This window comes from Coenobita brevimanus, chromosome 97 (assembly GCF_032717465.1).
Source record: "Coenobita brevimanus isolate Jiangsu-jjx chromosome 97, ASM3271746v2, whole genome shotgun sequence".
Lineage (NCBI taxonomy): Eukaryota > Metazoa > Arthropoda > Malacostraca > Decapoda > Coenobitidae > Coenobita > Coenobita brevimanus.
Genome location: NC_137050.1, coordinates 40,101,133 through 40,114,943, shown reverse-complemented (window position 1 = coordinate 40,114,943; position 13,811 = coordinate 40,101,133). Strand labels below are relative to the sequence as shown.

The window sequence follows — 13,811 nt, the reverse complement described above, 5'->3', positions numbered from 1 at the left end:
ATGAATCGATTAGAGAACTGAGTGGTAATGCAGGTAAACGCAAGGAAATACCAGTTAGAGACAGGGAAGGAAATTTATTGACCAAAGATGGAGATATTAAAAATAGATGGAAAGAGCATTTTGAGACAGTTCTTAATAGACCAATACCACCAGAAGAGGATATACCGTCTGCTCAGGAAGATTTAAATATAGAAACAGGAGAGTTGAGGCTTGCAGAAGTGGAGAAAGCAGTAAAACAGTTAAAGAATAATAAGGCACCAGGGGAGGATGGTTTATTTCCGGAAATGTTTAAAGTGGAGGGGATAGATTAATAATGATCTTGACCAAGCTATTCAATAAGATATGGGTGACGGGGTTACTACCATCAGTTTGGAAGAATGGTGTAATTGTTAAAGTTCCGAAGAAGGGAGACCTGAGTGAATGTGGTAATTGGAGGGGAATCTCTTTGTCACCGATAGCTTTGAAAGTTTTCAGTAGAGTGTTGTTAAATAGGTTGGAGCCGGTGGTTGAGGGTATTCTGAGGGATGAACAGGCTGGTTTTAGAAAGGGACGTGGTTGCAATGATCATATCTTTATAGTTAGGCATTTGATGCAGCAAGTTAATGAAATGAGAGTACCGTTAAGTCTTTGTTTTGTTGATTTTGAAAAGGCTTTTGATAGTGTTTCGAGAGAGACTATGGGGAAGATCATGAGACATTATGGAATACCTGAGGAGTTTGTGAGGGTCATTATGAACATGCATGAGGACACATTTTGTAAAGTGATGGTTGATGGTTGTCTGAGTGATTCGTTTGAAGTCAAGTCCGGAGTAATTCAAGGTGGTGTTCTATCGCCTTTACTATTTATATTGGTCATTGATTACATTATGAAACGCGTTGGAACAGAAACCGGTGCAGGTATACTTTGGGGAGAGAACAGGAAACTTTTGGATTTAGATTATGCAGATGATATAGTTTTGATTTGTGATGGGCCAGAAGAGATGCAGAGAGTGTTGGACTGTTTGGTGAGTGAAGGTCGCAAGGTGGGTTTGGTTATTAATTGTGGAAAAACTGAAATAATCAATATGAATATGGAAAATGCGCAGGAATGTGTAATTGGAGGTATGGTTGTAAAACAAGTTGATAGGTTTAAATATTTAGGTACTTATTTAGCCAAGGATGGTTCTTTTAACTTTGAATTCGAGGAAAGGTTAAAGAAGGCTAATCAGGCAATGGGAATGCTTAAAAATATTTGGAATAATAACAATTTTTCTGCGCATACAAAAATCAAACTTTATAAGGTAATGGTTAGGAGTATCTTAATTTATGGACACGAGTCTTGGTACAGCACAGTGACTATGGAAAATAAATTCTTGGTGTTTGAAAATAAAGCACTTAGAAGAATATTAGGAGTTAAGTGGTGGGAAAGGATACCAAATAGTAGAATTAGAGAAATAACGGGAGTGCAGCCGATCGATGAATATGTTAGATTCTCACGATGGAAGTGGCTAGGACATGTGTATAGGAGACAGGGAATAGTACGAGGTACACCAGGGTGGGTGGCACTTGGTAGGAGAGGTAGAGGAAGGCCAAAAGAGACGTGGGTGAGGACAATGAGACGGGAAGCTGGAGATGAGTGTTGGGCAGATCTTGAGGAGTTAGCACAAGATAGGATGTGGTGGTGTGAGTTCATCGAGGCCCTATGTATCCCCGAGGGTGCCACAGGAAATGATTGATTGATTGAGTTTTAAACACATGGATGTTCTTTGCCTGCACCACCTCTTCATCCAACTCATTCCACATATTTATATTTCTGTTTGGGAAACTAAATTTTTTGTACATCATCTCTTCTTTCATACTTTTCCTCAATTTGTATTCATGTTTTGTTGTCCTTCCATTATCCATTGCAGAGAGGTCTTCTCTGTTCATTTGTTCCTGACAATTTCAGCTTCTCTAGTCTTTCTTTGTAGGAGAGCTCTCAAGTCTGGAATCATCTTCATGGCTCTCCTTTGTACCTTCTCCATTTTGTTGATGTGTTTAAATGTGGTGACCATATTACTGCTGCATACTCAAGCCTTGGTCTTATCATGGACACTAATCTCTCTCAGCATCTCATCTTTAACATTTAAAGCAACCTTCATCTTTGTTAAGAGTTCATATGCCCCTCCAGTAATCTTATTAAAGTAATTTGATTATCTGGTGACAGGTCCTCAATGATTTCTTCTAAATCCTTCTCCTTGTTTGCTTTACTAATTTTCACTTTTCCCATTTCATATTCACATTTGGGTCTCCTCTCACTGACCCCAATTTCTGATATGTGACATTTCTTTAAAGTCCATTATCTAGGTCTGACTCCAGTTGTGTATTTTGTCCAAGTCATCTTTCAACTCTTTACAACAAGCTTCATGTGTGATACTTTTCTTAACTTTTACATCATTTGCAGATATGTTCATATAGCTAATTAGCCCTTCTGGCATGCCGTTGACATACAGTACAGTATATATGGGAAACGTGATTAGGGTCAGCTCTAAACTCAAGGGCACTCCAGTAGGTCGGGTGTTTTTTGGTTTTAAATGCCTTTTTTTTTTTTTTTTTTTTTTTTTTTTTTTTTTTTTATATATAATGGTTTTCTTGGTGTTTCATGTTATTTTGGATATTCCTATGTGTTTTGATGTTTAAAATATGGCAGATTGACCTGAAAATTGCCAAAATTAGGAAGGTACTGTACATACAGTTTTGTATAATGAGTGTTTTGTGGTTTTCAGTGTTTTTTTTTTTTTTTTTTTTTTTTTATGGTTTTCTTGGTGTTTAGCATTACTTTTGATATTCTTATGTCTGTTTTGATGTCTATATATGACAGATTGACCCGAAAACAGTGCCAAAATAAGGAGAAGTACTGTACATACAGTGGTGTATAGATAGGGTGTTTTTGGTTTTCGCTGCTTTTCTTTCATGGTTTTCGTGGTGTTTAGCAGTACTTTTGATAGTCTTATGTGTGTTTTGATGTCTAAATGTGGCAGGTTGACCTGCAAATAGTGTCAAAATTAGGAGGGGTACTGTACATACATTGGTTTATAAGTAGGGTTTTTTTTTTTTTCTTTTTTTTTTTATACAGTCTTCTTGGTGTTAGCATTACATTGGATATTTCTGTGTGCATTTTGATGTCTAAATATGCCTGAATGACCAGGAAACACTGCCAAATTAAGCATAGGGACTGTACAAATAAGTTAGGTCTAGGTTGGACATGGGTATAGGTAGGGTCTGGGTGTGGTAGGGGAATAGTGTTCATTATCCGGATGTTGCCACTATCTGGACATGCCTTTGGTTCTGTTATGTCTGGATAAATGAGGGATTACTGTATCTGTATCACTCTATTGCCAGACTTCACAATCCCATAAGGGATGACCACAAACAAATCACCTTTAATGCCACCCAGTCCCCCACCATTTCTTTGCCTTGCCCACAGCTCATCCCCCCCCCCCCTCTCTCTCATACACCTCTGCACTTCATCCTTCCATCTCAACCTTGGCCTTCCCCTCCCTCTCCCACCCTCCATCTCATCCTTTGCCTCCCCCTCCCTCTCCCCTTCTCCATCTCATCCTTGGCCTCCCCTTCCCTCTTGCCTGCTCCATCTCATCTTTTGCCTCCCCCTCCTCTTCCCCCTTCCATCTCATCCATTGCCGCCCTATCCCTCTCCCCCCTCCAACTCATCCTTGGCCTCGTCCTCCCTCTCCCTCCACCTTTTTCACATACACTCTCCTCATTAGTCTCTCGCTCTCCATCCTCTCCACATGGCCAAACCACCTCAATATATTTCTCCTAACACTTTTTATCACATCTGCATCCACTCCATTCCTTCACTTCCTCATTTGTCAGTCTCTCTCTCCATGTAACTCCACATCCTCCTCTCAAATACAGTAAAAGCATGATATAACGGAATAATTCAGCCAACCCCTATTGTGTTTTATCAAATATTCTGCTTTTTCAAGCTTCTGTTCCAAAACCATGGATGGAACATAATTTTCCGGAAATTTGCGATTTTTCCAATATTTCTTCCCTAATTCGTGACTTGAAGCCTATACACAGTTGCAACTAAATAGCTTCTTTTGCTACACACAGACATGCTGCCTATGCTAGTCATAATGATACACACAGAGCAGTCAGAACCCACAATAATAGTAATAATAATAATTAAATCGTAAAAACTCACCTCCAAATGGAGGGGATATGACTTGTGCATCACGATTTTTCCACAGCCATGGACAAACTGGCTTGTTTCCGTTACAGAAACCCTACGCTTCGCGACAGAATGGAAAACTTCCAGTATGTTGCGAGTACCTTACGGAAAAAAGTTGTTCCGTTTTCTCAAACGTCCGTTTTATCCCGGATTCGTTATATCAAGCTTTTACTGTAACTTATTTCCATGGCTGTCATTTCTTGACTTGTATGCCTCCAACGAGGTCCTAGCTTCACTTCCAAACGTTAGAATTGGTATCACAATACTGTCATACAGTGACTTTTTTATTTCCATGTACTTTGTTTTTGTTGATTTGGAGAAGGCCTTTGACAGAATCCCTAGAGAGGTGGTGAAGTAGACAATGAGAAAGCTTGGCTTGGAGGAGTGGCTGGTTAGGGTGGTTATGGCTATGTATGTGGGTGCTCGCACCCAGGTAAGAGTAAATGGAGATTTGAGTGATGAGGCTTCCGTGAACTTTGGTGCGCATCAGGGGTCAGTTTTGAGTTCCTTGTTGTTTATCATGGTACCAGTACTTGAAGCCCTCTCATGAGACTTCAGAAACGGACTCTCATGGGAGATGTTGTATGCTGATGATTTGGTGTTGATTGCAGAGAACGAAAGGGAGGCAGAGGAAAAATTTAGGAAGTGGAGAGATAGTATGGGACACAAGGGCTTAAGGGTATCCATTCATCCATCATCCAATCCTACATTGCCCCATGAGGAGCGTAGGAAAATGCAGATAAAACAAAAGTGGTGATATCTAGGGTTGGTGGCAGTACTGTCAAAGAAGAGGGAGAGTGGCCATGTGCAGTCTGCCACAAGGGCGTGGGAAGTAATTCCATCTTGTGCAGTGTTTGTGATAAATGGATGCACAAGAGATGTAGTGGTACCAGAGGTAGACTGCGAGATAATGCTGATTTTATGTGTTTGGCGTGTCGGGGAGAGCAGGTAGAGACTCAGGCATGAAAGGATTGAACTTGCTGGGGAGTCTCTTGAGTGTATAGGAGAGTTTTGGTATTTGGGAGACATGTTGTGTGCTGGAGGTGGGGCTGGAGCTAGCTCTGTGGCTAGGGTGAGAAGTAGTTGGAAGAAGTTCAGGGAGCTCTTGCCTCTCCTGACATTGAGAGGACTCTACCTATGTGCTAAGGGGTCTTTGTATGCAGCATGTGTTAGGAGTGTAATGCTGTATGGTAGTGAGACCTGGGCAGTAAAGGAGGATATTCGCAGGCTCAGACGTACAGAAATGACAGTGATTAGGTGGATGTGCAGTGCGTCCCTGCGTGCAAGGCCTGGGGGGGCTGAGTTTACGATGGAAGAGTTGAGAGGTATGATGGGACTGGAGTGTATTGGTGTTGTGATGAGGAGAGGTAGATTGAGATGGTTTGGGCATATGGAGAGGATGGGGGATGATAATTGAGTGCAGAAGGTGAGAAGCGTTAATAATGGGGGTGGGGTTGTGAGGTGTAGACCGAGAAAGACATGTGACGAGGTCATTGTGTCCTTAGGGTTAAGGGACTGAACAGGGAGGCTGCAATAGATCGTGCAGCATGGAGGGGCGCCATTAGGTGACCAAGGCCAACGCATGCAAGCATATTGGAGCCTTCAAAAATGAGAATGATATATATACTATATTTACATATATATCTATCTATTGCCAGACACCTCAATCCCGTTTGGGGTGGCCACAAACAAATCGCCTCCAAGTCGCCCTATCCCTCGCCATCTCACTGCCCTGCTCCCAACTCACATCCCCCTCTCTCATATACCTCTCCACCCCATCCCTCCATCTCATCCTCGGCCTCCCCCTCCCTCTTCCCCCCTCCACCTCACTCACATACACTCTCTTCGTCAGTCTTTCAGTATATATATATATATATACACAGTATATATGTACAGTAATCCATCCACTATCCGATGTAATAGAGCCAAAAGCATATCCGGAAAGTGGTCCCGTCCGGAAAGTGCGCCTCTGGCTCCTGGACTGGTACTTAAGGACCCTAACCCAGCCTAACTTTGAAAGCCACCTGAATAACTCCCTACTGGACATGCATAGCACCTATTTAAACCTGTTTAAGACCCTATTCACACCAATAATGGACATAAAGCATGAATTAAATGAAAAGGAACCAATGAATGAGGAATTAGAAGTGGCTGTACCTCAGCCAGGATACATACAGCACGTTTGTGGCCGCCTTTTGTAAGGTTTTGGCAGTGGTGAAAATGCTCTTGAAGCACATACAGTAATCCAGTGTTGTGCTGCACTTACAGTAATTCTTTGCATTGTGAGTTATAACTGTTTAACACTTTACATTGTTAATTGCACCAGGCCAGTTTCAACTGCCAGTTTGCACACCACAGTTAATCCTTTGCACTCTAAATTCTAATTTCTTAACACTGCACAACACTGTAAATTCCCTTGTGGTCTAGTGGCAAGGTATTGCAGTTTATTCACTGTTTATTCACAAAAAAATGAGCACATGTGGCTTTCATTGCGATAAGCTACCACTCACGATCGAAGTTAGGCAGTAACTGTTTTGAGTGGTGGTGACGGGGAAACAGAGTTGCCAGGTCGCAACAGCTACATTACCAAACTCCTCAGTTTTCATTACCAAATTTAGCTTTTCATTACCAAATTCGTAAAGCTAGCATTTATTCTTCACTAATTACTGTATATATACAAGTGGAAATACATGTAATCACTCTCCTTATACGTAACAGCATGTTGATTATTTTTATGCTATGCAGGCTAGCAGATTAATCAGAGAGAGAAAACAGTCCACCATCTCCATCCTGTGTATCCTCATACATGTGAAAAATCCGTTTGGTAATACATTATTCTGATTCATTACCAAACGAATTTTTCATTACCAAATTGGCCCACATTTGGTAATGAAAAATACCAAATGGCAGCCCTGACAGGGGAGGGGAGAGGAAGGAAGGGGTGAAGGGGCCGTGGTGTAAACAGCTGTTTGGCGCCGCGCGGCAATTTCAAATTACGGGTAGGAAAAAATTCGGATTTTGGGGGGATTTTTTTCTTTTTTTGGCCAATTTTGGGTTCCGAAAGTCCAGGCCCACAATGTCCGGAAAGTGGGCGCCCGGATAGTACGGGGATTACTGTATATATATATATATATATATATATATATATATATATTTATATTTATATAATTAGATGGAAAGGGTGAAGTTGTGTTTGATTTCAAGATACAGCAGTTCTGGCCTGACCTTGTCCCTTTTCAGAACCTAGCTAAACTACAATTTCAACACAATATCATGATGTGTATATAATTTCTAGTGACGTACGAGGTGGAGAGGGATAAAAGAGTGGGGTGTGAGTTGGAGAATGGGCAGCCTGATAGCAGAGGACAGGGTGACCTTGAGACAATTCAGTTGTAGCCACTCTTTATGGGATTAATGATAGGTAGGGATGAGAATAATTTCCCTGCCTGGAAAATAATTAAGGATATAATCACTGACTATAGGCAACTTGCATTTATTGTCTGTAAGGAAAAGTAAGCATAGTGGAAGAAAGTTTGGGAAGGTATGAGCTAGAGCATATGGAAGGGGTGGAAGACGTATGTAAGCTATTCATGGAAGTGATAGGTGCAGTGTGTGAGGTGGTTTGTGGAGTGAGGAGGAGATGCAAGGGTGTGCAAGGGACAGCATGGTGGAATGATGAGGTGAAACAAGCTGTAGAACAAAAGAAGGCATATAGTGAATGATTAGTGGGTAGAGGTAGGGGAGAAGATGAGAGAGAAAAGAGAGAGGTATGTGTGAGCAGGAGAAGGGAGGTGAAGAGACTGGTGAAGGAGAGTAAGAAGAAAGTGGATGAAGAGTTTGGGAAGAATCTGAGTGTGAAATGGAGGGAGAGTAAGAAATTGTTTTGGAAGGAGGTAAAGAAAGTAAGGCAGTGTGAAAGGGGAAATAGTAGGGGAGTGAAAGATAAGAATAATAGATTGTTGGTGGAGAAGAGAGAGAAATTGAGGAGATGGAAGGAGCACTTTGAGGATTTGTTGAATGTTGAGAGTGAGAGCAGTGTGAGTATAAGTGGTTGGGGAATGGCTGGGAGAAGAAGAGATGAGAGGAGGGAGGAAGAGATCAGTAGGGCAGAAGTAGTGGAAGCAATGAAGAAGATCAAGTTGGGAAAGGCCCCAGGAATTGATGGTGTGTTTGGTGGAATGCTGAGGTATGGGGGTGAGATTGTTGTGGAGTGGATATGGAAGTTGTGTAGATTGGCTTGGGAAGAGGGAAGGGTTCCAGAGGACTGGAAATCAGGTATAATTGTTCCTTTATACAAAGGAAAAGGGGAGAGAGAAGTATGTGGTAACCATAGGGGTATTTGCCTTCTTAGTGTGACTGGTAAAATATATGGTAGAATACTCATTGATAGGGTTAGGCATATGACAGGGAGGCTAGTTGGAGAAGAACATGGGGGATTTAGGAAGGGAAAAGAGTGTGTAGATCAGATATTTGTTCTACGATGTTTAGTGGTGAAGTATCTAGAGAAGGGAAAGAAACTGTATGGTGCCTTCATGGACTTGGAGAAAGCTTATGACAGAATAGATAGGCAAGGTATGTGGAAGGTATTAAGAATATATGGAGTGGTAGGGAAATTGTTGAGTGCTGTGAAGAGTATGTACGAAGGAGCTAGGGCTACGGTGCGAGTGGATGATGAGCTGAGTGAGTTCTTTGATCTCAGTGTGGGACTGAAACAGGGTTGTGTGATGTCTTCATGGCTGTTTAATATATACATGGAGGTGCAAGGTAGGGCAGTGGATGTGGGGGTGGCTCTGATGAATGAGAGTGAGATTTGGAAGATTCCGGTGTTGCTGTTTGCTGATGATACAGTATTGTTGAGTGAAGATGAATGGGAGTTGCAAGGTTTGGTGAATGAATCTGGGACAGTGTGTAGGAGGAGGAATCTAAAAGTTAATGTAAACAAGAGTAAAGTTATGGTGTTTGAGAGGAATGAAGTCACAGAATTTACAGTAAGGTTGGATGGTGAGGATATAGAGAATGTGAGTGCATTCAAGTTCTTGGGTAGTGTGATGAGTAAGGATTGAACTTTGGGGGATGAAGTGCGTGAAAGGGTACAGCAGGGAAGGAAGGTTGTTGGTTCACTGAAAGCAGTGATGAGAAATAGGGAGGTGAGTATGGAAGTTAAGAAGTCACTGCATGACAGTATTGCGATCCCTACCCTGACGTATAGAAGCGAGGCGTGGACCCTGCAAGAGGGGAACAAGTCAAGAGTGAGAGCAGTAGAAGTGAGTTACTTGAGAGGAGCATGTGGAGTGACATGGAGGGACAGGTTGACGAATGAAGAAGTGAAGGAACGTTGTGGGGTGGATGTGGATGTGTTTGAGAAGATTAGGAGAAATACACTGAGGTGGTTCGGACATATGGAGGGAATGGAGAATGAAAGACTGACTAAGAGGGTGTATGTCAGTGGGGTGGAGGGAGGGAGAGGGAGGGGTAGACCGAGGATGAGGTGGAGGGATGGAGTTGAGAGGTATACGAGGGAGGGGGGGGTGAGTTGGGGGGAGGGTAGTCAAATGGTGGATGACAGAGCGACTTGGAGGCGTTTTGTCTGCGGCCACCCTTTTCGGGATTAGGGCATCGGGCTATAGATAGATAGATAGACAGAAGCAAAAGTTGCCATTCATACTTGAGGTACTGGATAGCTTCTGTATTTTTGCAGTTCTGTACCGTAGATGTGGAAATTCATGTAATGACTTCATGGGTGAAGCACTTAAGAAGAGAAAGAGAGTAGTTGAGTTGGGACAGAGTAGAGAGTACTGTGTTGTTGTTGTTGTTGAATTAACCGGGTCTGTCTGGCCAAGCAGAGTCATCAGCCATAGGCAGGCAACTGCCCCAACAGTTAACCGGTTGCCTTACGGCAGACAGTGCTTCGTCACAGTGAGATGCTGGGAAAAATATGGAGTTTTGGTTCCAGGGGCACCCCATTATTTGGTTATATGGTTATCAAATGGGAAATGGTTTCTTGGATCATAAGAAATCATTAGGGTTGCCTCTCAGTGTGTAGCTGCCTGAAGTGAAAAGAAGATTAATAAAACTTGGCTAGAAGGGTGGAAGTAATACAAAGAGAGGTCAGGTACTGAAAAAGAATAAAGGTGTAGGGAGACGTAGGCAGCATTGCATCAAATGAGTGGATGATGGTAGCTAGTACATACCACCTGATAGTGCCATGTACATTAATTATGTAGGGGGATGGTATGAGATGGAGTGAGGAACTTCAGTTCAGGTGTGGGAAGGTTGATGGCTTGTGTCACAGCTGCTCCAGATGAAAGATAGGATGTCGTGTTAGCCATCAAGTTAGTTGCATTCTCTTTAGTTATAAAAAATCATGAGCATATAGTATAACAGTCATCCTCTGTTGTTTGCATGTGTTGAGGAACAGAAACACCTGTGAATTTCCACAAACAATGGAAACACATCTAAAAGGGCACATACAGCCATAATGTAGCAATGTGATGTGCTATCAATGCTTTGTAGTGCTCCAGAACTTCACCAGACAAAAGAAACTACATTTATGAAGTGTGTTTTGTAAAGTGTGTTTTCAGATTATTTAGCAACAATTGTTGTTTCATGTTCCCAAAAGACATCTTAAAGTACTGTATTTTCTGAATGGATTAGTAATGTGTGAATAACCTAAACCAGCTGAAGCAAAACTGAGAAAAATTTGGGATAACTGTATTCCTGAATGTGGCTTTTGTGTTTTGGTAGATCCCATATCCGCAGAAATAGTTGATATGCACACTTCTAATGCTAAGGCATGTTACTGACACTACAGCAGTACAATGCTATCTTGAACTATCCTTCATATTTGTTCCAGAGCTGCTGTCTTCAGGTGTGAACAGGATTCCAGTCACTGTGAGTGCACTTTGTGTTATACAAATGAGTGCAAAAATTTCAGCCTGAGAAAACTATCAGGTAACTACATATAATGTCTGTATTTGCTAAAAACTGAAAATAAAATATATCATCATTTGTTTTTACTAAGTTTTTCATTTAAAAATCTGAGTACGGGAGGGCATGGATGGTTCAGATGGTGGGATAGTTTGGACACTGATGTCCCTGGCTAGCATATAGGAATGAAGCTTGTGAGATTTTGTAGGAACACAGATTTGCTCACCATAGAGCAATCCTGCCTCAGGGGCTTTAGGTCAGTCGACTGTTCTAATCTGTCTCACCAGAACAGTTATGAGACCGGTCAGAACTGGTCAAATAGCCTTATGAAAACACTACTAAAAATCACAAATGTAATGAATGCATTCTAGACCCTTATGATAATTAAGTTGAACATGTAGGTATTTGTAGGTACTAACTATTACTAATTTAACAAGATTTATACTAAGTAGTTATATGAACGTGTCAAGTGGGGTTGGTGGAGGATTAGTGCCCCTCCCTGTAAAACAACTAACTCTGAGCCCTTGGCCACCCCGTTTGGGATACGTGGCGTCTGGCAATGAATGAATGAATGAGTTATATGAAGCTAGAATTTGTTCATGAAGCAATATTCAGCTGCTGAATATTTGGTGAGTCAGCCTCCAATACAAAATGTTGAATCTTTGGCAAGTCAGCCTCCAGGTCGCAGTTTGAGTCAGGGTGAAAACAGTCTGCGGGATGTCTTTAGGGATCTGCTCTTGGATGTTAAAGGATTAATCTTGTGATGGGACTACATTACTGAGTCTGACATAGAGAAAGAAAATTCTGCAGCTCCATGCGACACTGCTAAGAATTCCACTCCTCCAGGTCATGGCAACAGAGAAGAGCCTGTAGATGGACACAATACAGTAATCTCAAAGTTCTCTCTCATCACAATATCCAGCCTACCGCAATACCCGGCACTTCCTGCTTGGCTAGTAAAACAACATCCAGCGAAATTAGACAATGTCCTGCTTGGAAATGGGAAGCAGTCGGGGGTACATGTACAGCAAACCATGATTTACGATACCCTTAGATGCGATACCCTGGAATAGTGATGGGGGTAGAAATACCAGTTCCGAGACAGTTCGCTGTCAAAACGTGGACAATTCCCCGTCAGAACAATTCGCACCCTGGACAATTCGCTGTCATTCTATAAATATACTTAATTAATTAATTAATACTTTTTTAACTAATTTTCAGGGAGAACTATCTGTGTTCATTCAATAGCGTAGGCTTTGGATATTATTCATAAGTTACACTTTTAGTCAATAATTAACTTGTTTCTAACTCACTGTTCTTGACTTTGAATTATATTCTGGCATCACCGATACCTGTCTTCATTAAGTTGTATTCATACTATAACATCCTTGATACATTTTAAAATGACAATATCCAATGTCTTACTCTGATCAGGCATAGTGGATGCAAACTGTGGGGAAAGGTATGTCTGAGCCTCAACAGATGTCACTATATGTGCTGGTGAAGTGACCGAGCTTAATTGGACCAATGGATAAATAACCAGTGGCAGATGGAAGAGGCTTCATTATTTCCACTTTTCTTTGCACTGGAAGCATTATGTTCTCCTTTAGTGGTGTACTAAAGCCAATATATTATATATACAGTATATATCTATCTATCTATCTATTGCCAGATGCCTCAATCCCGTTTGGGGTGGCCACAAACAAATCGCCTCCAAGTCGCCCTGTCCCCCGCCATTTCACTCCCCTGCTCCCAACTCACACCCCCCTCTCTCATATACCTCTCCACCCCATCCCTCCATCTCATCCTCGGCTTCCCCCTCCCTCTTTCCCCCTCCACCTCACTCACATACACTCTCTTCGTCAGTCTTTGACCCTCCATCCTCTCCACATGGCCAAACCACCTCAGTGTGTTCCTCCTAACGCTTCCTATTACATCCACATCAACACCACAACGTTCCTTTATATCCTCATTCGTCAGCCTGTCTCTCCATGTGACTCCACAGTCTCCTCTTAAATAACTCATTTCCACGGCTCTCACTCTTGACTTATATCCTTCCAACAACGTCCAAGCTTCACTTCCGTACGTTAGAGTTGGTATCACAATACTGTCATGTAGTAACTTTTTCACTTCCATGCTCACTTCCCTGTTTCTTATCACTGCTTTCAAAGAACCAGCAACCTTTCTTCCCTGCTGTACCCTTTCAAGCACTTCACCCTCCAAACCTCCATCCTTACTCATCACACTACCCAAGTACTTAAACGTACTCACATTTTCCAATTCCTCACCATCCAACCTCGCTGTACATTCACTGACTTCACCTCTCTCAAAGACCATCATTTTACTCTTCCCTACATTCACCTTTAGATTCCGTTTCTTACACACTCTCCCAAACTCATCCACCAAGCCTTGCAGCTCCCCTTCGTCTTCACTCAACAACACGGTATCATCTGCAAACAACAGTACAGGGAGTTTCCAAACACTATCCTCTCTCACCAGGGCCACTCCAACATCCACTACCCTACCTTGTACCTCTTTTATTACCCCATCCATGTACAGATTGAACAACCATGGAGACATGACACATCTCTGTTTCAAACCAACTTTCAAAGAGAAAAATTCACTTAGTTCACCATCCACACGCACTGCAGCCTTCGCACCATCGTACA

At 42.1% G+C, this 13,811-nt stretch overlaps 1 protein-coding gene across 2 annotated transcripts in view; it reads left to right on the top strand.

Moving 5' to 3' along the window:
* Positions 1 to 11,208, top strand: part of Secp43 (tRNA Selenocysteine associated protein) — a 160,675-nt gene extending 149,467 nt beyond the window's left edge. For both annotated transcript variants that reach the window (XM_080283279.1, XM_080283280.1), the window contains one exon: positions 11,069 to 11,208. The gene's annotated coding sequence lies outside the window, so the exon portion shown is untranslated. The remainder of the gene's footprint in view (positions 1 to 11,068) is intronic.
* The last annotated feature ends 2,603 nt before the right edge of the window (positions 11,209 to 13,811 follow it).